We start from the raw sequence: 24,300 nt of genomic DNA, 5'->3' as shown, positions 1-24,300 counted from the left end.
GAAGCATCATCATGGAGGCAGTTTGTTGACAACCTCTTTGCAGGACTCTTGGAAAGGTCTATTTCTCCACGTTGTCTTTATTTTGTTCTTGACTGGGGTGAGGGATGGGGAGAGCGTGAGTATGTAATAGTCCATGTGAGTGTGATTTCTAGGATACTGTGGCAATTTGCTGTTAAAAACTCTCCTAGATGAAATTTACTTGCATCTGAGGTTTTTAATCAATATGCTACACACTTATCTGATTTTGGAATCCTTTCATGTCATGATTATATTCTGTGACTTAGCACTACAAGTTTTTCACAGAAAATAAGTCAATAACCTTCTCAAGGTTATAGTTCTTTTTTTTTAAAGATGCTGTTTGGAATCCTAGAAATTCTATGTGTTAGTCATTAGGGCACTTAGGTATTTCTGGTTTATTCTCTTCTGGTTAAGTTGTACTTTTAAGCCCTGTTGTAGGTGGATGGTAACATGTGACCATTCTAGCCAATGATGTATGAGAAAAGGCTATTTCAGCTACTTCATGCCATTTGCAGGTCAAGCATTTAAGAGCTGGTGCAGGACACTGTGGAGCTCCCTTTTTCTTCTAGCACAGCAACTGGCGATGTTGGAGATGGTGCCTGCTCTGTCTACCTGGGACCCTGGATGACTAAGATGAACAGAGACCTCTTGACCACTTGCAATGGACATAGACATGAAAAAGAAATAAATCTATGGTATTTCAAGCCAGTATACTGATATACTATCTAACTAAAATAGATAGAAGACAGGAGGAGTAGGTCACAATAGCAATGGAACTTGGAGAGAGATAAATTATCTGATGTTGAATTTAACTGACCTTAGATTTGTCAGCAACCTGCATTGCACTGGATGAGGACATCAGGAAAGCTTGGAACCTTTGTGAATCAGGCAATTTGTAGAGCCTTGGATGAAATGCTTTCTAAATAAATATCAGTGCAGCTTCTATTTGTATAGTGAAAAAGGTGCTGAGTGTCTATGATGGGGCCCAACGCCTTCAGAATAAATTGTTCCCATGTTAAAGGGCCATGCAGAGAGTGCCCTGGTCTGTGGCCAAGAGCATTTGAAGAGAGGCTACTGGATCAGCAGAGTTATGTTTTGATGAGCATTTCCTAATTTTGAAAAGAAAACTGAACAATTGAGAGAAGAAAAATGGCTAGAGGTAGGAAGTTGGCAAAGATATACACTTCATTTCATACAATTCCTATTCCTCATCCTGAGCCTAGGCTTGACATTTGTGTAAAAATTCTCATACTGAGAGATCTAATAGACCCTGAGGCATATGATGATAAAATCAGGTTCTTTTTATATTAAACCCTATTTTTATTAATATGACCTCTTAAAGGAATCACATACATTTTTCTTTTCAATAAGAAAACTCATTAATATACTTTGGCATTACATTCAGTGCTTTAGGTCCAATATAATCATAGTGATTAATTAGTATCAATAATCCTAATTAATAATAATTAATTAACACTAATTACTATAACACTATTACCAGCGGTGCCAATTATAATAACAACAATAATAATGGTAATTATTAATGCCTCCCATGTTTTTGCTCTTTCCATTCCCGTGGCACTGTCATAAATGTTACATATGAATTATCTTATTTAATCCTAAAAGCAGTCTGATTTCTATTTTAAAGAAAAGGAAATAATCTCTGAAAGTTTGGGGAACTTGCTGCAGGCCCAATAACTAGCAAGTAGTAGAGCTCATATTTGAAATTGGGGCATTATGAATCCATTGACTTTGTTCTTAATGTTATGCAATACAACACTTTTTTAGAGCTAAGGTTTAGAATATCAACTTTAATATAACCTATACCTTAATTGTATTTAGTTAAACTTTCTACATAAGGGCATCACAAATTAAAATAATTGAGAAACTAATCTTAAAGAAAAATTTTAATTTTTGTGCCTTATTGTCAGATGAATTCTCTAATGACCCATTATCATGAAAATGTACAATGTTGAAGGAAAATGCTAAGGCCAAAATAAAAATTATGAACACAGGTTATGAAATATTTTTTTAAATGAGAGGGAATGCCAAGGCCACAAGTTCATTACGTGTTCATATATACAGCTTCAAGGAAGCTGGAATGCATCTGATCAGGGATAGGCTTACCTGGGAATTTCTACTTTTTCACATGTCTTTCTGGATTTACAGATGATGTATTAGCTGACAGGTAAACTGCATTCTTGTATTGTGTCTGGGCAATTGTGAGACCTGGGGCAAGTTCCTATACCTTCCTGGATCTCAGTTCAACTCATTTATAAAATGCGGGGTGGGCTGACTCTAAGGTCATTCCACTGTTAATATTCTCTTGTGTCTCTCCCTTACATCCTGATGTCACAAAACTGCTGTTCAACTGATAGCTGGATTTGTGGATGGGCCAATGAAAAATTTCCTGGCATACCAATTTATAGAGAAATGTGATGGATTTATATTGTGTCAATTGAGCTAATCTGGAACTGCTATCCCTAGAATTCCCTTCTATGTATTGCTCCAGGCTGGGGTGAGCCATAAAAGATGTTTTGCACAAGATTAGGAAGGTAGAATTGAAGCAGCAGCAGTATTCCTTTTATGTCCAGAAGGTCAATGCCAGATGTGAAGTGCACTTGCAGCTCATGCATGTGGTCTTTCTTTTCTTTGCTGGCTCACCTTGTGGGCAGGTGGCCTCTCCAGCCAGACTCCCCTGCTTCAGGTTTTCTGACTCCTGGGTCAGGTGTATATTTAGCAGGACCCATTCCTCCTTCATTACACTTCCACCATCAAAGTTGAGGGCTCAGAAGCAGGGAGAGTCTGATGCAGATTCTCATGCATTCCCATGGGATCCATTCCATCCCTGCAGGGTTCCTTTTGAGCTGGCTGTTCCCATTTCACATCCTTCCATTTCCACCTGCTAGACCCAGCTGACTTCCCCAGCTGCAGAAGCCTTAGCTCAATAGATGCTTTTAGCTCACAATTGCCTAAGATCAAATACCTATAATAAATCCCTTATTATATAAATCTCCTAGTGATTCTGCTTCTCTGATCTAACCCTGACTAATACAGGTTGCTAAAACAGCTCGAAGAAGAGAATCAGATGGAGAAAATAGAATCTTGCAGAATTCTTGTCAGGGAAATTAATGTGTGAGATTGGAAAGAATTTTTGTGAATCCATTTAGGGGGAATGGGAAAACTGGGGTAACAAGTTAGTTGTATTTAACTAAGTTACCTTTTAAGAAGGGGAGTCTTGTTCAGTTCAGGGATTTTATTTTTCTTCTGAATGGGGAGGCAGGTTAGGGGGTCAGAACTAAATTGATTGGGGTGTTCCCATGACCTCCTTTCCTCATGCAGAGCTCAGAATCTTCTCCAGACACATAGTTAAACCTATTTTAGGACTATTGCCTTGAAGGGCTTCCAAATTATTAGGCTGCCTGAGGTAACATCATGTCTTGATGTGGCTCTGAAAGCTACACGTTATTTCTACTCAACCAGTGCCATAAACTCTGGGATGGCTTTTCAAAAATGGCACCCTTTGCAACCATTAACAAAGAGAATTTTCCTCTGCTTTTGGAGTGTTAGAATGAGCAGTCGGCCCTACACTCCAGTAAACCACCCTAAAGCACATTCTATCATTTCAGACAAATAATAAAAGTTTCTTTACTAGTTCATTAAGGTACACTTGGGACTTCCTGTACAAGCAATAGTTCGCTTCTTGGTTTGAGGAAGTCTTCAAAAGTTTCAAATTCCCAGAAAATAATGTAGGAATTGTGAGGCTCAGGCAACCCTAATTGCATGGTGCTGTCTAATTCAATTAGTTCTTTTGTTCTGCCACAGATGGAGTATAAAAGAAGTTTCGAAAGATTGTGGAGGAGGAAAATTCACAAATTTAACCTTAATAGCGTACATTAAAAATAAACATAATGATGGTGAATCATGATAGAAATTTGGGCACTCGTTTTTTGTGTTTGACTTAAGGAGCTGTTCACCTTCAGGGATGCATGGCAATCAAAGACATGGAGGGTAATCTTGCAACACTGTGCAAATGTTATTCAGGGGCATGAATTGTCTTTTGCCTTAAAAGTTGCAGTGACCTCTCTTTTCTCTGTCTCATGTTTCTTCGAGTCCTCCTTGTTAATAGGCTAAGGGGACCTTCATAAGCAGCTCCGTCAGCTCACCCATCAAAGGTGGACAAAAACATAGAAGGGATTGAAAAACAAGGCATACTGTGCTGGCATTATTAAGCATGTTGTTTAATAATAATAACACATTTTTTTTTTGTCCAGTATTTGGTACTTTTTTTTTTACATCACTTTTGCATCTGTTGTCTCATGTGATAGTTAATTTTTATGTGTCAAATTGGCCAGGCTATGGTGCCTGGTTGTTTGGTCAAACAGCAGTCTAGATGTTGCTGTGAAGGTATTGTTTAGATGTGATTAACATTTAAATCAGTAGACTTTGAGCAAAGCAGATTACCCTCATAATGTGAGTGGGCCTCAGTGAATCAGTTGAAGACCTTAAGCTCAAAGACTGATGTCCCTCAAAGAAAAGGGAATTCTGTGTCCAGATTGCCTTTGGCCTCAAGGCTGCAACATCAGCTTTTGCTAGAATTTCCAGCCTACCATCCTGCCCTGCAGATTTTGGATTTATCAGCCCTCACAATTTTCGAGCCAGTTCCTTAAAATAAATCTACCCATATCTGTATCTATATCACCTATACCTATCCCTCCATCTGCATCTCTACCTCTATCTATGCCTCCATCTCTATCTCTAATTTTGTTTGTATCTGCCATCTATCTCCCATTGGTTCTGTTTCTCTGGAGAGCCCTGACTCATACAGCTCACTTAAAACCACTTTGTCCAAGAGATGGCAAAAGCATGACCTTTGGAGTCGAAAGGTTAGGTTCTACAAGTTGAATTCTAGCTTCGCAATTTATTAACTTTCTGACCTCTGAGATTTATAAATACTTCTCTAATCCTTATTTTTTAATAGCCATAATATAGGAATAATAATAACATCCATTGGCCTTGTACTGCATGCTGGACACTGTGTTAAAAGCCTCACATTGATTATTTAATATTCACAACAATCCTATTAGGCAAAGAGGGAAGCTGTGGAGATAAAGATATTTGCATCTTATCAAGTCACTCTGTCTTCCCTGCAGAACTGATGGGGGAGGAGAAACACTGCCGCATGTGCGCAGGTGCGAACAGCAGGCTGGGGCTTTGCAGTGGGCGAATCAGCCTCTTGCCTTTCGGTGTGCGCACCTCTGCAGCAGCTTGGGGTTGGGTGGCTTCTCCTGACCTATCCTAGATCCAAATTCTAGCATTTACTCAAAGATTTACCTGAGCTTATTAAACAATCTCACCAGTCACCGATGCACAAACAGCAAATAAACCTCTCTCCCTTCTCTCTGAAGCCAGTTTCAGACTGCAGAATTCTCCTAAATTATCCAATAGACGGGTTCTGATCACCTCTGGGATTGAAGATGCTCCAGCTGATTTTCTTTCTAAAATCAAAGTTATTTTTTGACAACGCACGCTGACAAATCCAAAACGATGCCCATAACTGTTTATAGTTTCTCTGAATTCAAACATAAATATTTTAGAGACTGCATCCATTTCCTATCATTGTGGCAGAACCCATTTCTCTTGTCAAGGGAGTGAAAATGATTAGACCCCTTATATCCTACATGTCCAGGAAGCTGAGCTTCTTTTTTTTCTGACGATATTCCCACACCCTAAGTGGCCTCAATAGAAATTTTGCAGATATACTTGTAAGAGTGAGCATCATGTCATCATATTGATGTAATGTGGCTTGTTTTGTTTTCTTGCATCTACTATCCACTTTTTCTCCCTACATTCTCCACTTCTAGTTTCAATTTTTCATACACAGGGCTGGTTGCTATACCAAAGGTGGTGTTCGGTTTATATTCTTAAGTAAGAACTTAACTTCTTAGGTGTTCTTTCTAGCCTTCAAATTGCTTTAAAAATCAGATCATAAATAATAGCTATTTGTCAACTTGTCTTATATGCATTATCTCATTTGATACACAAAATTTCCCTGGGATAAAATTACTCATAAATTCATGCTTAGAAATGTTATTCCACAAACCCCAGGTCAGACTGCTATGGAGTGGTGGAGCTGGGTGCTGCTAGAGTAGCATTGCCCACAAGGAGGGCCTGGGAGTTTGTGGCCCCCACCCTGGTGGCCCTTAGCCAATGCCTGCCAGGACTGGATGATGAAATCCCAGCTCTGTTGGCTCAGACTGGGATGGTTTTGAGGGGCAACTTCCACTCCAGAGCTCCCCTTTGGGACTGGACTCCATCTTTTCTCTTCAGGCCTTTTGCATGAAGTCACACCCTTGCTTGCCTTCTTCTCCTCCATGTCCTCTGTTTCTTTTTGGAACACTCATGAGATTTTTGGGGGGTGACTTCATTCTTAATTAATGAGTTTCACATGAATCCTTTCTCAGGGTTTGATACTAGGTATCCTGGCCTAAGATACCAACCAACAGTTGTTAATATCAGAGCTCAAGCTCATATGTACTAAGCAATTTGCGATTCATTCCGAAAAGGTGCCAGTTATTCTTCTTTATAAGAGAAAACTCTGATTATAGGATAATGTAGTTATATGCATAGTGTGTACACACATTCATTCATTCATCATATATTTATTAAGCACACTTGATATGTACCAGTTCTGATTTAGGTACTGGTGATACAATGTCAAATGAGATAGCAAGGTCCCCGTTCTCATGGATCTGCATTTTAATACCAGACTAGAGATAATAAATAAAAAAGAAAAAAAAGGAACAAGATAATTGCTGATATGGTAGGTAGTATGAAGCAAGTAAAAACGGGTTGTGATGTAGCAGAAGGGAAGGGTGGTTGGAAAGGTACCCTGAGGTGAGGCAGTGATCCTTGCTGTGACTAGGGATTGAAAAGAAGGAGCTGGGTGTGCAAAATCTGGTGCCCTGCAAAGGAATGAACAAATCCATACTCCTAAGTGGGAGAAACCTGGGAGAGTTGGAAGAACAGAGAGAAGGCCAGGGTGTCCACAGTCTAATGAGTGAGGGCAAGAAAGGATGATGAGAGTGAAGAATAGGTGGAGGCCAGATCATGGGAAGGGCTTGCAAACCACACGATGGAGTTTGAGTTTTATTCTCTGGCTCACCCCTAGAGGTTTGTATTTCAGAAATATCACTCCAACTGTGCTGCTGAAAATTGAAGATGAAGGGGCCAAAGTGGATGCAAGGACCTTTTAGCAGGTTATTGCTGTAGTTTACAAGGAAAAATAATAGTGGACTGGACTACACTGGTCCCTGTGGCTACAGAGAGACGTAGGCAGCTGTGGATTTTGAGGAAGGGCTGCTAAGACACGGAGATGAATGAGATGTGGTGAGTATGGGCGCAGAGCTTGCAAGGATGGTTTTGTGCATTTGGGGTTCGAGCAACTGAGCAGATGTGCAGCCATTTACTAAGCTGGGGAAGGCTGGGGGAGAAATGGGCTTTGGGGATGGGACAAATCATATTAGTATAGGAATAAAATATACTATTTGTTATATACCCTTGGTTTTATAAAATTTAAAATTTGTTTCAGTTCCCACAGCCTTTAATGAAGAAATTTGTGTTAACAGCGGACAGTGGCTTCAGTGTTGAATTTGTTGCTTCAACAATGAATAAAATCCTTTCAAGAAGTTTAGTTTTGTTCTACCATCTGTGGTGTTCTCTCTATGGGAAATTTTTCCCTGTTGTTGTCTATTCACAGTTATACAAGGTCCCATTCTTTGACATGGAAATAAGCGGCAACACCCACTGAGGTCAGCAATAGGAACTTGGCTTTCATTGCCATGAATTGTGCCTTCCATGAATCCTGAAGATAAGAGTTGGAAAGAATGTCAAGACTGAGCAAAAGTGCCTGGCTCTTATTTCAAGGGCAAGCTTGTGCAAACATTTCTTACGCACAATTCTTATTCTTAAACCTTGAGGTAAACCTTTTATAATGAGGAAAAAAAAAGTACCTCAGCCCCCAAATGCCAATGCTTATGTTTTGGTCATTTGGGTTAAAACAAAACAAAACAAAAAACAAACAAACAAAAAAAGAAAACAATCTTTTCTTCTAAAGAGAAAGAGATTACAGTCATTGTCAGTGTCTTAAGGAAAGTCCCTCAACCTGCCACTGGTTTTCATGTCTGCACACAGCAGGCTTCACAAGGTAAGAACTCCTTGTTGGAGTCAATGAGGTTTGACTTCCCAGCTTAGGATAATGGGTTCTGCTGTGGAAATGAGGTTAGTAGCTGATAACCCCATTTCCTCACTGTATTTAGCAGTTGGAAGTCTGCCATAAACGAATTTTCTACTTTTTTTAGCTTTTCCAGAGTAAATTTTTTTTTTGGTGTTGAAGATGGACAAAGTTTATAAAGAAACTTGTTCTTCATTTCTCCAGAGAAAGCTTTTATTTTCCAAACTAGTGCTTCGTGATTGTTTTGCCACGGAGTGCACGGTGGTCCATCCTGTAATGTCAGCCCCACGCCAGCAGATGGCAGTCACACCACACTGCGCTGGGGTAGCAGGCTAAGCTTTAGAAATCCAGGAATTTGTCCTCTTCACTGAGGAAGGGTCAGATGTGTTCTGGGCTATGGCAGGAGGGGTAACTAGCATGGAGACCAATTCCAGGCAACTCACTATGTAAACCTAAGAATTTGGCCTTGAAGTTAAAGATATTCTTAGTTGGAAAAGGAAACAAAACTGAGTTAAAAGAAAAAAAAAAACCACCCGAATAAATCTGTCAAAATGAGCTATGAGGTGAACATCTCAAGGTCTTGGGCTTATTCTGAGCTTTGTTTCACGGATACATGGATCAATATAATCATAGTCGGGGAGCTGGCATGAAAACATAATGGTTGAGAGGATAAGGCTGAAAACAACTAACAAAAGTATTTTATTTTCAGGAGGATTAACTGAGCTTGGGGTGGCTAGGTGGGTAGCAGTCTTAGAAGAGTTTTTATTTCTTCCATAAAGATGACACAGTATTTCTAAAGGAATTCTTTAAAATAAGAATAAGGATTTTCGCCAGATAGAAAGTAGACATCGTATGTACTGCAGTCGTTCCAGCTTCTACTTCATCAAGCTTTCCTGAATTTCATCCACCATGACCCAGCTGGTTTTGGTTACTCTGCCCCTCCCACTAGTTAAGTGATCGCTTTGCTTTTTTGGTGAAGGTGTGCTGGCTTTGGGATAAGGGTAGGGGTTAAATGGCATCAAGACGATGTTCCTATTTCTTGACTTAAAAGATGGGTTCTGTCGGAGCAAAAGGCATATTTTCTCTCTGTCTGTGTTTGAGTTGGTCTTTTAAGACCAGCAAAGGTGTGGGAATAGGGGTCTGTTTAAGGAAGATGGCCACAATCCATGCTTAGAAAGATGCCTTAAATATCATGGAAATGGACCACACAGGTCAGGGATTTCTGGAACTGTTTCTTTTCCCAGGGAAATATTGGAACCAGGACTATTGTGGAATTACACACTTACAGAACTATCTGCAAAATTGTGATGAAAAAGCCTAAAGAAATCAATAAAGGCATTAGCAGTGTCCTGTTCTTATGCCCCTTTCTATGTCTGTTGAGGGCTGAAGGTTTGCTTATTGTCCATTGCAGCAACGGGATAGTTACATGAGCCTCCATCCATTCTACTTGAGCAGGGGTTGGATATACTTGTCCTCAGTGTCTCAGTCAAGGACTGGGCAGTAGAAACAGTCTGCCTGGGGTGCAGTCAGTCAAGGGGTGCATTACCCACAGAGAATTTAAAAACATAATGAACCCGGCTAAAATTTGATCTGCTTTTAAATTGTCACCATGCCCAGAAATTCTTAAGTACTGTTAGTGGAAAAATCTTTCTCTGGTCTAATTTCCAAACAATTTCTTCTATTGCAGTTGAGTTTTGATAATATATATATATATATATTAGCACATTATATCACTTATTTAATAATATTGAATTTTCTGTGTAATTTAATTGAGAAAACTCCCAGCTATGCAGTTGGCCTTCAACACCTGTGGACTCAACGACCATGTTCATTTTGAGAGAAAGTTCTTTGTGGTTCAGAATTCTTCAAGCTTGATTTCAGTACAGTTCTTATTTCCAACTCCCACTGTAGTATATATGCATTTAAACAATGAACTTGAAATGAACAAAGATGGCTGTATGTAATTTTAGTTTTCTGAGTTGTATTTTTTCTGGTGTAAAGTTGTAGGCAATGTTAACCAAACACAAAAATCTTTGTAAACAGCCAGAATTGGTTTAATTATGGACTAGAAACAAACTTCTAACTTGTTTGAAGACTGGTACATAGAAATAGTGGAAAATGCTATCAACTGTTAAGAATGTAAGAAATTGGACATTACATAGAAAAAGGAATCAAATTAGAAAAAAAATTCCCAGAGAAATAAAAAAATGATGCTGGTTTTACATTGTAAAAAGAAATAAGAAGGTAATATTTCAATATCCTGATCATTTTCACCAAGATCTGGACACTATTTCTGAAGCAGAAGAAAAACCTTAGAAATTTTTACTAAATGTAATTGAAATTTATGATGAATTTCTGGTGAAAGTATTTTAGTGGAACTTTGTTGACTGTGAAAACATTTGAGAGTGACTGTAATTAATACCAAAGAAACAAAAATATTGACAGTGTGTGATTTCTGGAATTTATTATGAAATGGACATTTGATGAAACTTTGCCAGGCTTAGATTTATGTTTAATAATTTTCTTAGCTGTTTGTATATCTATTGCTTTATGTGAAAGAAATTTTATGACATTAAAATTAATAAAACATGTTCCTCCATCAACTATCAAAGAACAGATTGACAAAAAAGCCTATATTGCCTATTGAACATGAATATGTGAAGAAAATTAATTTTGAAAAAATCAAATTTTGCATAAAGTTAAGGCTAGAAAGCAGGAACTGCAATTTTATTGTTTACCATCACAATAGGCCAATATGTAGGTATGTTTTTTTCCCTTTAAAAAATACAGCAGTGCAATAAACACAATATTAATCCATTACTTTTTTCTTATATTGTCATATTTATTTTAGTTTTATTTAAACACAAATTAAGGCATTATATATGAAAAGTTGTATAAAAGGAAAAAATCACCATGTTTCTATTTTCTGACCATTTTTTTTTTCTTGTTAGAAGCGTTACTTAACATAATTTTTTCCTACTGTGGAAGGGGATGTTCAAATGATCCTCCAGATGTCAGTTATGCTGGGTGGAATATGCTGGTCCTTCACTGTATTTATTGATCATAGTGGGTTAGGCTATGTTAACCCAATTAAAATTTGTGACTTGCTAGTAAGAAGTCAAATATGGAAGTTCCTGATTGGATGGCAGTCCTGAGTGGTTTTCTGCAAGTGGAGACTCGGGGACTCACCCTCTTGAGCCTCCACCATGTTGTCACCTCAAAGTGACAACTAGCAGGTAGGGAAGGAGAAATGGGGGATGAGAAATATTGAAGAATAGACAAAATATTTTATGGACAGGCCTGCAAATAGCATACCTCACTCCTAACTATGTTCAGTCGGTGAACTCCAGCCACATGGTACTAACGAAACTGCAAAGAAAGCTGGGAAATGTAGTATTTCTGTGTGTTGAGGAGGAGGGAACAGGATTGGGGGCATCTAGCCCACTCCTCATCTGTCACTTCATCTGTGTTCAAGCTACTGGCCTCACATTTTTCTACCGTTGACATAGGTTGTTAAATGGTGTCTGCAGTCTCTCCCTGTTACTAACCACACAATAGAATGCTACTAAACAGTCAATAGTCTTCAAATCAAGCAAGTGAACTGCTTTTGTTCAAATGAGATATTCTATGCAAATAAGTGCATTAAAAATTGATAAATATTTGCTGTTGTGGGTGGAATAGGAGTGAGCAGTCAGAAATATACACAGTCTTTTCATTAGTTCATGCTCACTTCCCCTCCCTTCCCATTCCAACCATTCCTGAAAACTTAAATTACCTTTCTGCAAGTCCTGGGCTCTGATTTACATATGTTGAAAACCATTGCAATAGGTAATGCTGGGCCATGGAAGCTTTTTGAACAGGGAGTGTTGTTTAAAGAGATTAAAGTTTAAACTCTGGCATTTAAGGCTGCCACACCCAGTGCAATACTTTCCGGCTTCATCTTATTCAACTTTACTTAATTTCCCTTAAAAGTCTCCTACTCATTTCAATCTTTATGTTCATATATTTAACATAAAGATCGAAAGCCTTTTTAACATTGTTCCTAATATTGAACTTGTATTTATTCATTCCACTTTGAGTGCCAGACATCAGAACACTATGATTGAGACTCTAACCTCAAAGGAAATAATATCATATAATAATATTAAATTAAATCATAATATCAAATGAAATTTTAAAATTTAAATTCAAAGTCTAATGTACAATGTGATATTGATAATGTAGAAAGAACCACTTTCTCTATATCTAAAAATGTATGTTGAGTCTTTTGTTTATTTATCCTAAACCCTTAGGTGGGCTCAAGTCCTACCAAGAGCAATCAACCCAAGATGCTGTCTTAATTGCAAGGAACCCAAACCAATCTGCAAAAGCCCCCATACCAGGGAAAGGAACTTTCCACAAGTTTTGAGATTTCCTTCCATGCAAGAAAGGCCACTGGGAATAGCAAGCATGACAGCATGGGTATTAGCAGGTTTAGTTTATTTGGACCAAGGAAGTCCTCTATACTGAGCATGAAAGCTGGAAATCTGTCTTATTTATAACTCCAGACTAAAGCCCTGTGAGATTACACTTGTAGTCTCCCATTACTGCTCTCAAACCTATGAACTAAGAAGAACCAGCTAAAGCACAGTCTGTTCACCCAATTTACTATTTACTTCATTTGCATGGGGCTTTTTTCTTTATAATAGTATTGACATGAGTCAGAGGTTTATAACCATGATGCTGGTTTTCAGAGCAAGCACATTGTCTTTTTAGAGAATTTTTCCCTGTTTTGCTCAGACCAAACCATTCCTATCTTAACACATTCTTGTGATTCCAGAAATGTAAACATAATTCCCCAAAGGATTTAGACACATCACAGCTAAACTATTTCCAAATTTGCATGTTTATTTACTTGAAATTATTTTTACATGGAAGGAATCTAAAATTGCAAATTCAATTATTACATATATTTCTGATCACTTAACACACACTGTTGTCAGAACAAGGTATGGGCAAAACATCCTTGTGTAAACATGAATTTGGTCACATACTTTTTTCCTACATATAATAAAATCATATAATATTTTCCTTTATTGTGTTAATGTGGTGAATAATATTGACTGATTTCAAAATGTTCAACTAACCTTTCATTCCTAGAATAAACCCAATTTTGTTGTGTTGTTGAATTTTTATGGATCATGTATCTTTTGTACTACTTTAATAAGTGAAATTGAGCAGATTTATTTCTTCTCTTGTAATGTTCTGTCTGGCTTGTTATCAAGCTTATGCTGGTGGCATAAAATGAATTGGGAAGCAATTGCTTGCTTTCCTGTTCTCTATAAGATTTTCATGTAAAAATGGTATAATTTCTGTCTTAAATGTTTGATATAATAATTCTCAATGATTCCATCTAGACCTGGAGCATTTTTAGTTTGGTGTAGAAAGATTTTTAATTATGGTTTTAATTTCTATATAAAATATAAAATTATTCTGATCTATACCCGATAAATAATATTTGGGACATATTTATCCTAAAAATTATTTGTTGTTTATCTACAATTAAATTTAACTGCACATTGTGCCTTTTATCTGGCATCCATATAATGTCCTTATAATATTTTGAATGTCTGAAGCAGTAATGATTGCTCCCTTTCCTCCGTATTGTAGTTTTTTGTGCCATTTCTCTCTTTTTTCACTAGAGGTTTATCAATTCAATTAACCTTTCCAAAGAATTAGCCTTTGGGTTGTTCATTGTCTTCACTGTATGCTTTCATTGTTATTAATTTCTATCTCATTTATTTTCTTTGTCTTTATCATCTGTTTGGCATTTAGTCTATACTTCTAACTTCTTGAAATGGATCTTTGATTTTTAGCTTTTCTTGTTTTTTAAAATATATAAATATAAATTTCCCTCTAAGCATGGTTTTAACCAGTTCATAGAGACTGGATTTAGACTCTGTCCAGGGACTTGGATTTTGTCTTGTGGGTGATAAGGAGCCATTAATTTTATACTGAGGAGTGACACCTTTATAAATGTATATTTTCATATATGCTATTTGTTGTGTTGTGAGAAAGGTAATTTAGGGAGTGCTGTGGTCTGAATGTTTGTATCCCTCCAAAATTCACATGTTGAAATCTTAACCTCCAAAGCGACGGTAGTAGAAAGTGGGGCTTTTGGGAGGTAATTAGGTCTTGAGAGTGGTGAGAGTGGAGCCCTTAAGAATGGGATTAGTATCCTAGTGAAAGAGGCCCCAGAGAGCTGCCTCGTCCCTTTTGCCATCTGAGGACACAGTGACAAGGCACCACATTTGCAGAGCAGGCCCTCTCCAGACCCTGAATCTGCTGGCGCCTTGATCTTGGACTTCCCAGCCTCCAGAACTGTGAGAAATAAAATTCTGTTGCTTGTAAGCCACCCAGGCTATGGTATTTTGTTATAACAGCCTGAACAGACTAAGACAGGGAGACAGGAAGACTAGAAGTAGAAGCGCACTTGGTTGATGACAGAATTTTGAGGGGCAGGCTTCAGGAAATGGGCAGTCAAAAATGCAGTCATCATTACTGGAGAGAAGGGATTCCCAGAGAAGAACAAAATCTCTGGTTCCCTCTGATTCACAGAGTTGAGGCCTCAGGGGCTAGGTGACAGAAGCTTCTTCAAGTTGCACATTTTGCAGTTGTGTTTCTGTTTAGGATATTTCACATATTATAACATATATAACATACATAGCATATTAGAACAGATAGCAAGCCTCTAAAACAAAGACTATGTTAAAAACTGTTTTTTTTCATGGCTACACAGCATGCCAGCACTTTGGCCTCCCAGGCATAGCTAAGCTCCACCAGTGACCTTCAGGCCAAAGATTACATTGACCCAGATTGTCAAGGGTAGAGCTCAGCCCCCAAGCATTGGCCATCCTGAATCTTCCTAGATTGACACATCGGGATAAGACATAGATTTGAAACTGCTCCACTCCCTGGCCAATCCCTTTGCCTATTTTGTTTATCTGATTTAGTGAGGTAGATGCTATCCAAATATTTTTTTAGTAACTTGGTAAAAGATAGCTTAAAAGTAAAAGTCAGTTTTCATTTCAGTTGTAGATAATAAAGGATAAAGTATCTTACCTATTTTAAGGGAGAAATGTTGTATTTAACTCATAATATGTCAAAATCTGTAATGATTTTTTTTTCATTGAAAGAGAAAAAGATTGCCCAGGAATAAATTTTAGTGGTTTGTTCATGGATAAGGGACTCCATCTTTATCTGTGGTAGAGTAAATTTTTTTTCACACAAAGTGAGTAAGACTGGATGTATTCTTTTTGAATTGCCATCTTTAGAAACCAGCAAAGTTTCAGATATTAAGAGGAATAGAACCTAGTATTTCTTTAAGAATAGATTGAGATTTATAAATGGACTATTGTCCTGACAAATTCTAGTGTTCTAAACATCTCCCCACTGTCTCTTTCCTGGCATGTTGGGAAGGAGACCGGTGTTTGTTTCCTTTTTCTCATTGGTTCTCTAGGCTTACCATGTCTAGCAAGCACTGCTCAGCTGATGTCTGTGGGAAGATAAAAATGTCTTCTGCAAAGCAATCAAGTTTTGTGGCTACAAATTTTGGTGTTTGGGTAGGTATTGGCCAATCCTTCTGAAAGTTGAAAACATTTTTGAAGTCCCCACCATCATGCTAATTCATAGGAACTTGACATCTTTGAAAACTCTGTGGTCAAACAAAATCACTTTTAAAACCACATAGCGCTGTACATGATATGTCCACGCCATATGATATGTCATGGTTTATGTTTTAATGACAGGGGATAGCTTCATGACATTTAATGCTAGATGTGATTATAGGATAAAGAACTAGATTTTTTCCTTGTCCATACTCAATTGCAACTCGTTATCATGTTTAAAATCAACACAGACAAATAATAAACTTGTGTTCCATTTGACTACACCTTGTCAATTACTTGGTAGAGAAAATCAAATGAGAAGACTGTGGTGGTATCAATGTGCTGATTTGCTTTTCCATTTTTTCATCCATCTGTCTCTCTGTCCACAGGTGGCTGAGATGAAACCTTAGAGATTTGTTTATCAGTAAGCCATCCTGATGACTGGGGGAGATATACAACTATCTATCCATTTATCTAAAATGTACTGATGTTCAGATGGAAATAGAGATGAATAAGATGAAATACTTTCCCTTATGAAGCTGCTCACAAGTAAGCTGTTAGGGAATAATGTCTTCTGTGCTAATAAAGGAGCCAGGTACAGAGTGCAGTGGGCTCAGTGGGAATAGAGAAGAAGGAGGCAAATAGTGCAGGGAGAAATAATGAGGGTTTGGACCAGGGTGGTAGCAGTGGTAATGAAGAGGGAGAGGCAGACTCAAGTGCTTTGAGGGGAGGGAAAATCACAAAAGTCAAAGTTTGGTTTTGAGTGCTACCACTTTCCAGCTTAACTGGTTGGGTCATTCATGCAAGGCAAGTTGTAAAATTCTCTGAATCTTTGTTTCCTCATTTGTAAAAGTGGATAATAGTACCTACTTCATAGGGTTGCTGGGTGGATTAAATAGAATCATTTGTGAAAAGTTCTTAGTATCTGATGGTTTGATACACGTTGGCTATTATAATTGCTATCAGTACAGGGACTTGAGTGAGAAGCCGCTTGGTGGTGCAGGTGAAAAAGCACAGGTTTTTAAGTCAGATAGTCTTCCGTTATATTACCTTACTGCTTTGTACTATCTGGATGACTTTGGGCAAGTAGCTTAGTATCCCTTAGCCTCAGTTCTATCATCTGTGAAATGGAGATCAGAGCTGCTATTTTGTGAGACTCTTTTTAATGAAATGGATAGAAGTATGAAAATAATGTGGCTCCACATCAAAATGCAATAAATGACTGCTACCATTACCGGACAGGGAGAGAGAAGGAGATATTTAGGATGATGTTCTCAGACTTGTGATATGAGTGCCAGCTGGATAGTCATGATATGCAGAGAACATGGAGGAAGAGCAGGCTTGTTTAAGGGGCAAAAAAAGGTGAGTTTTGTTCTAATCATAGTTGAGTACCTCTGGTGCCTCTGCTCAGTAGTTGAAGATAAAGATTTGGTGCTCAGAAGAGATTCAGGCCTGGAGTTTTAGTTTTGTATATTGGAAGCCTATAAATTGTAATTGGTTTCATGGATATGGATTGGATTTTCCAGCGAGGGATGAAATATTTAAATTTAGAATCTTGGGAAACATCAGCCTTTAAGGGGAATGACGGGAAAACAGAAAGGAGGAATGGAGGGGTACCAAGAAAGAGGGTTAACATGGTTAATATTCATGCTAAGAGAGGTGGAAGTTTTGTTCACAAAGGTTATTGGTGGCCAAATGTAAAAGGAAAGAAAACAGAAGACAGTGCTTATTGGATTTGGCCACCTGGTGAATTTTTCCTTAGCAGTTTCTGTGGAGCAATGTGGTTGGGAAACAGATTATAGGGGATCGAGAAGAGAATGGGGGCAGCAAGGTAGAGATGTAGGCAGAATGGGCCAAACTCAAACATAATTCCCAACAGTCCATACCATCAGGGCATTTATGTGGCTTGGACCAAGTCGACATCCTGAGAAGACGCAGTTTGTGGGTGTTGGTGATATAGTGGACAGTGGTATCAAGGGACTTGAACTTGAAACTTAGAAGAGCACCTGACTCATTGCAAGCACTCAGTCAACGTTAGCTACTGCTACTGTTTCCATCACTGTTATTAACCACACACTCTATTGCCCCTTACGTGTACTCTGAGCTACTGCAGGGAACAAGTGGCTGCACAGATTGACAGTAAAGAAAAATAAAGAAACTGGCCAAATTATTCATCTACATACATCAAATCAGAGCAATTTTCTTGAGGGTTTCTTGGCAAGAACACTATCGTCCCTCTTTCCACACCCCTCCTAAAAGCTACATTCATGTTTTCTAAAATGTCCCACCTCTACCTTCACACTCCAAGAAGGGTCATAGAAGCTATTTATAACCAGCTTTAGCCTGTACAAAAAAGTTAGGATACATCTTTACACGTGGCTCCGAACCCACTGTTTCTGTTCCTGCCACCTCAAGTGCCCTCATTTTAAAGGTCTCACTGTATAAGACACAAGCCCATAGACACACATTGTATGTACGTACACACAATAAGATTTTTATGAATTTTTAAAATCATATTGTAAGTCTGCTAAGCATATAGACACTCTCAGATGTTGTTAATGAGAGTGTGAATTGCTCTAAGCACCCATTTTCAAGAAAATAATGCACATATTCTTTGACCTGGGTAATCCCAATTTGAGAAATACTTCTTACAGTTTGAAAAGCCACTAAAATGCAAAGCTATATTCAGTGATATTTCCTGTATTTTTATTTATAGTGGCAATAGAACTGGAAATAGCCTGAATATCTCTCAATAGAGGAAAAGTAGACTAAATTATTGTACTCTATAACATAGAATATAATGACCAGAGGGTTGTCCATGATATGTTATTAAGAACAAATAAATGCAAGCAAAAGATCTATATGCATAAAATGATCCTGTGTTTGGAACACAATAGTATACTTTATTTATACATGTGTATATCTTTGTGTGAAAATATGTATTTATTTTGAATATAACTTTTTGGATCATAGAGAATGGGTTGGAAGAATACATACTAAACTATAACATTGGTTATTCAGAATTAATGGGGTAGAAATGGGATGGAGTAAGATTGTTAATTTTTTCTTTGATTTGATTGGTAAAACTAGCTTGCATTGCTTTTTAAATTAAGAATAAATCCTATCAATAAAGGATAAATAAAGTATTCACTGTCATCTAATGAAATTACAAACCATATATTTAGGAACAAGTAATGTAATGATCACAATGAGGAATAAAGCAGTAATTAACAAGACTTGGATGAATAAACTTAACTTTGAAGGTCAAGGATGCCAACAGTGATTGGTTTGCATTAAGGGAGTTGAAGACCCTGTATTGCTACCTGTCTTTAAATGTACTCTCTCCTAGAGAGCGTCTTCTGTACACATGTGCTTTTGAGTTTGATTACTGCTCCATTCCTCTGTAGGGGCTGGGTTGAAAGGTATTGAAAGGTCATGGGTGCTCTCAGCATATAGAAAGGGGTAGTGGAAAAGAAGGAAAAGAACAATAGAAATCCCAAGACCTCGAGTGAGATCATCTAGCTTAGGAAATGAGAATTCAGGGGAAGGAAGAAGAGACTGAGTGATGAAGTAGAAAAGGAGGTTGGTAAAATTTATGCTTGGGCAGCCAAATTAGTGACAAACTATGGACAGGTGGTAGATAAGCAGGGAAGAAGATGAATGCCGGGAGACAAGGAAAGGACAAAGGAGCATGGGAGGTCATTCCAAAAAAAAAAAAACAGGCACAATTTGAAGTTTGGGTAGTATGGCCTTGCTGGTATTTAGTATCATCCACAAGCTGAGTGAATTCCTATGGGTAACTTATAGTGAGAAAGTATGAATCAACATCCTGCATTTACACAATCATCTTTCATAACCAAGATGCTTCAAGCATCTGAAAGGTTTAGTTTATCCAGTGTGAGTATAATAGCTTCAAATAATATATGGTGTAGAATATGTATAATATACAAAATATGTGTTAATCAATTGGCTACCAGTCAATAGTAGGTCATTAGTAGTTAAGTTTTTGGGGAGTCAAATGTTATACATGTATTTTCACCTCTGTTGGGAATTGGTATCCCTAACACCTGTGTGGTTCAAGGGTCAGGTAAATTTGGATCTCTCCTCTGAGATGTTTCCTTTGCCAAAATAGAGCTGCTTCTCTGAAGGAAAGAAATACTGCTCATCAAAAAATCATAGTAAAACTATAAGGGGCATAGAGTAACGGGTAAAAGAACAGCAGGAGGACAAGAAAAACCTAGTTTTGATTTGAGATGGCATAAAGTGTCTTTGACATCTTATATAAGTCATTTAACTTCCTTCGGCTTTAGTTATGTCATCGGTGAGATAAGAAGTCCTGTGATTCCTGTGATCTTGTGTGACACACAATTCTATTAGACAAGAATTCTTTTGAAATTGATGAACATGGTCAGAATTGGAGAGAGCAAAGGGAAATGAAAATACAGACCTCAGTTATAGAAGATTAGTAGCAAAGAGTAAAAGTTTGGAATCTCACTGACCTAGGTTCAAATTCTGGCTTTACCATGTATTGGCAGATGACTTTGGGAAAGTTTCTCTGTGTTTCCTCATAAATAAAACTGAAGATAAAAACAGGTACCTACGCTGTCAATGTGAGGAGTATTAAATGCAATGATATGTGTTAAGTGCTTAACGAAGCCTGGTAAGCTGGAAGGGCTCAAAATGTGGTAGAAAATAGAATGGAATATGTCTGTTCATATAAGAGCCATGCTTTTCTTTTTACTTTTTTAAAGTTATGGTTCCCCCAACCCCCCAGATAGGGGGGAAGGGTTTTGAGCATGTTAGCAGTAAAAAACACAAGAAATATGACAGTGATTTAGCAATACACAGTAAATATACCATTTAACATCAGGAAGAAAGGAAGGAAGAATCAAAATTGAGCATGCAAAAGAGGAATATTACTCAGACAGAAAACTGGTCAGCCCAATGACTAAAAATACTGTGGGACTGTCAAAAAATTAGGCTGGTCCTGGGCCAGGAACTCTGCAATCTATAAAAGACAGTACATGTCCCTTCCATATCTGTCCTGTGTGACTCTATGGTCTCTACACTTCCAGGACTACTCCGATTTTCTAGTTCCACTGGGGCTACTGCTTGAGCTTTGCAGACATTTTCCTGCAAGCATCCTGAGTGAGAAATGACCTAGATCACATCACCACTGCTGCCCTAAATTCAAAATCATGTTCAGCATTAACACCTGCACATTTGTAGCTGTCTCATGGGTTGACACCAAGACGATAATAAAAATCCATCTTCAGGGTTTAACTTAATGTGAGAAAATGAAGGCTTCAAAAAGGGGCAGTGTTATACTTGAGTACAAAACTCTGGACATGGTAATATGTGATCAACTAACATTTTGACGAAATTAGACAAGCAACCAAATGTATGCATTGTCTTCTATGTGCTGAAATACAGTATGCACACCCTGGGTATATTGAGTTTATAGCCTAGCAGTGAGGTACAGGAAGTAGTATTTAGAAGAAAGGAGTCACCTGAGGGTGAAAAATTGAGATAATTGAGACAAATACCTATCTTCCAGAAGTTCACAAGATGATGAGAGAGACAGAAGTAGAAGAGGAATGATTCTATGTTGTGATGGTTCTAAGTACTGGTACAACTGGGTAGACTGGAGGAGCTGAGTGTGTGGAAGAAACCTACTGGAAAGTTACATTGTGTATCCATGGAAAGCAGGTAGAGAATGTCTGGATAAGTTTGGAAACCTTATTGGAACATTAGGAGAAAAGATTGGGTGCCATGATGGAGTCAAATCTTTTTCTCTCATTTCAATAACTAATTTTTTTTTATTTGCAATTGATAGGATAGGCCATGTGCTTTTCCCAATTCTGTCTAATTCTCCTGGTAAAGTTTTGATTAAATTAGTTAGCATGAGTGAAATCGTAATGGAATGGTACAAAAACATGCAAAATATTGTCTTGGCTCAAAGGATATACAGAAAAATTATGTTCAAAGTGGTGTTTTTCATGGTTGTATTATTCTATCATCATTTACTGTCTAGTAGGTCTGATGTTCCACCTTGACCTCATGTCCTCTCATTCCATACATAAGGTAATAAGCACAGACTGGAGGTGGCCCCATGTCAGGCCCCAGGAGTGTCCCTGTATGAGCCACCACATGTGGGTATACATAGCGGAGCAGGGAGGAGAGAAAAGTTCTGCCTTTTCGGTAAAAGGCACATTTGATCTTTTCCAACCACAGCAGAGGACAAGGCAGGTTTCCTGGAAGAAGCCCACGGGAGGGAAAAGGAAAATTAGAAGGCTTCATCTGAAAAGTTGGGGCTAAGCTTGAATTCCTAATTGCCAGAGGTCTTTTCCAAGAAGCGTGTCTGTCTGTGGTGTACCAGCTTTCAGCTGGGTGGCTCCTGGATCATGTCTCCTTCGTCAGCCAGGCTGATGGCACCAGCACCGGCAGCTTCCTTCCAGGAATGCAGTGCCCATCCTCTCTGGTTTTCTGTTGAGTTGGTCTGGCCCTACTTAAGAGAAAAATAATTGGTATTCTTTACTCCTGTGTTGGGCAGTAATTTCCTTTTGAGCCACCCTTTACATCAGGGCCAGCCCTCTGAAAAATTATGCAGTAGACTGTTTTTAAGCATTTCTTTTTTTGTTCCTTGTGCCCATCAGTCACATTAGCCTTCTCATCTTGGCCCAAATTTGGGGGGCCATTATGCTTTCTTGGGACTGTTGGGATATCTTCATAGATATCACTGTGGTACCTGTACCTAGCCAGCAAACACCACTTCCATTTGAAATTGTCAACTTGCTTTATAAGTTACCAGTCTTTTGCCTCATTCTACCATGTGCCAGATACTATGTCAGGTATCATGGCTACAACAATAAATAAGACATGGTCCCTACATTTATGGAACACACAAGTTTTATGAAACACATAGGCAAGAATAGTATCACAACAAAGCTACAAAAGCTTGCAACAGCTTGAAACATTGGAAGAAATGGTACTGAGCATGTAAAGCCCCTAAAGACATGAGAGGATTTGTTCTGGAAAGGCCACTAAGGAAGAGTACTGTACAAATGGGGATAGCTGTGAGCTTTAGCCTGAGGGCCATGGGAGGCCACAAAAAAAGGTACACAAGAAAGTAACATGATCAGATTTGCAATTTAGAAAAGTCTCTCTTTTAAGTAGAGTCAGAAAATAAGATCACTTGGTTTACATCAGAAATAAGGGACTGAATGGCCTGGATAGAAGCAGTGGTAGTGTGGAAAGAGAGAAGGGGACAGATCTGAGAGATACTTAGCAAATAGACATTGCCTATTTTGGTGATTGCTTATGACAAAGTTTGGAGAGATAGTGAGAGAGATGAAGGAATCTAGAATGAATGTAAGGATTATGACAAAAGCTAAAGTATAGTGGTGTCTTCCCAGAGATGTGGAATTTACAACATGGAATTGATTGAAGACTCTAAATTTGATGGTGGTGGGTGTAGATCAGGCTTAACCCAAGCTCAAAAATTTATGAATCGGCTCATATATTACTTTCTTAGGCAATACGGCATCAAATTGGTTTCATTAAGTTAAAATACATATCTCTTTTAATACACTTTTAAAGAATGTTGATAATGCTGGCAGTTTTAGAGACCATGAGAAACAGTTGAAGAAATGTCCTTTCATTGACTGGGTTTGGAGGTGGAGCAGAGTGTGGAGCTGCCTGGAATCAATTTGCATAATCTGGGCCCCTGACCATTTTGTTTACATGTAACACCAACCTCCCTGCATACTTAATTTTTCTGTCAAGTTTTTTCTCTAATTTCTTTCCCTTCCAGCCTTTAATTTATTCTTTTATTCCTTTCCATTCCAGTCTTGCCAAACCCTCCTCTCTGTACAAAGTTCACTGGCTACAGCACGAGAGACCTTCCAGCTCTGTGCATTTGTAACCTAAAAGGAAAGGAATGAGCACTCCTTTTTTATGGACTCAAGATTCACAGAGAATCTCTACTGCTACCACAGAAGACATTTTGTAGAAGAGGTGACTGCTGAACCAAGTAAGAATTCCCAAATCCTTGCTATTTCCAAGGCAGGTAACCCAATGATGCCCATAGAGATTTGGGAAACAAGATACTTAGGAAATGAAAAAGCTTTTTTAATGTTAAAATAACTCTATGCCCCCTGGTCCCTTTGTTTCTATCAATGCAACCCTTAAATACTCATTTTGTTTCTCCTTTATTTCTTGATCCGTGAGTGTTATGTAAAAGTCTTAGATTCCCAATTCTTCTACTCCCAGAAGAGTTATATTTTGTTAGGATGTGAGGGAAGAGAGATAGCAACAGACTCTTCCCAGGAATTAAAGGAGGAATAGCAATGAATGGGAACAGAAAAATGTTCAATAAACAGCATGGAACCTGAAATCTTTGTA

General features: G+C 38.1%; 1 long non-coding RNA gene across 1 annotated transcript in view; it reads left to right on the top strand.

Moving 5' to 3' along the window:
* The window catches only part of LOC123644661, a 142,970-nt gene that overhangs the window by 95,997 nt on the left and 22,673 nt on the right, over window positions 1–24,300 (top strand). The window contains exon 2 of the long non-coding RNA XR_006737204.1: window positions 23,746–23,929. This is a non-coding gene — a long non-coding RNA (uncharacterized LOC123644661). The remainder of the gene's footprint in view (window positions 1–23,745; window positions 23,930–24,300) is intronic.

Source organism: Lemur catta, chromosome 9, assembly GCF_020740605.2.
Source record: "Lemur catta isolate mLemCat1 chromosome 9, mLemCat1.pri, whole genome shotgun sequence".
NCBI classification, from domain to species: Eukaryota; Metazoa; Chordata; class Mammalia; order Primates; family Lemuridae; genus Lemur; species Lemur catta.
The sequence above is the reverse complement of the archived record's forward strand: the minus strand, read 5'-3'. Positions and strand labels throughout refer to the sequence as shown.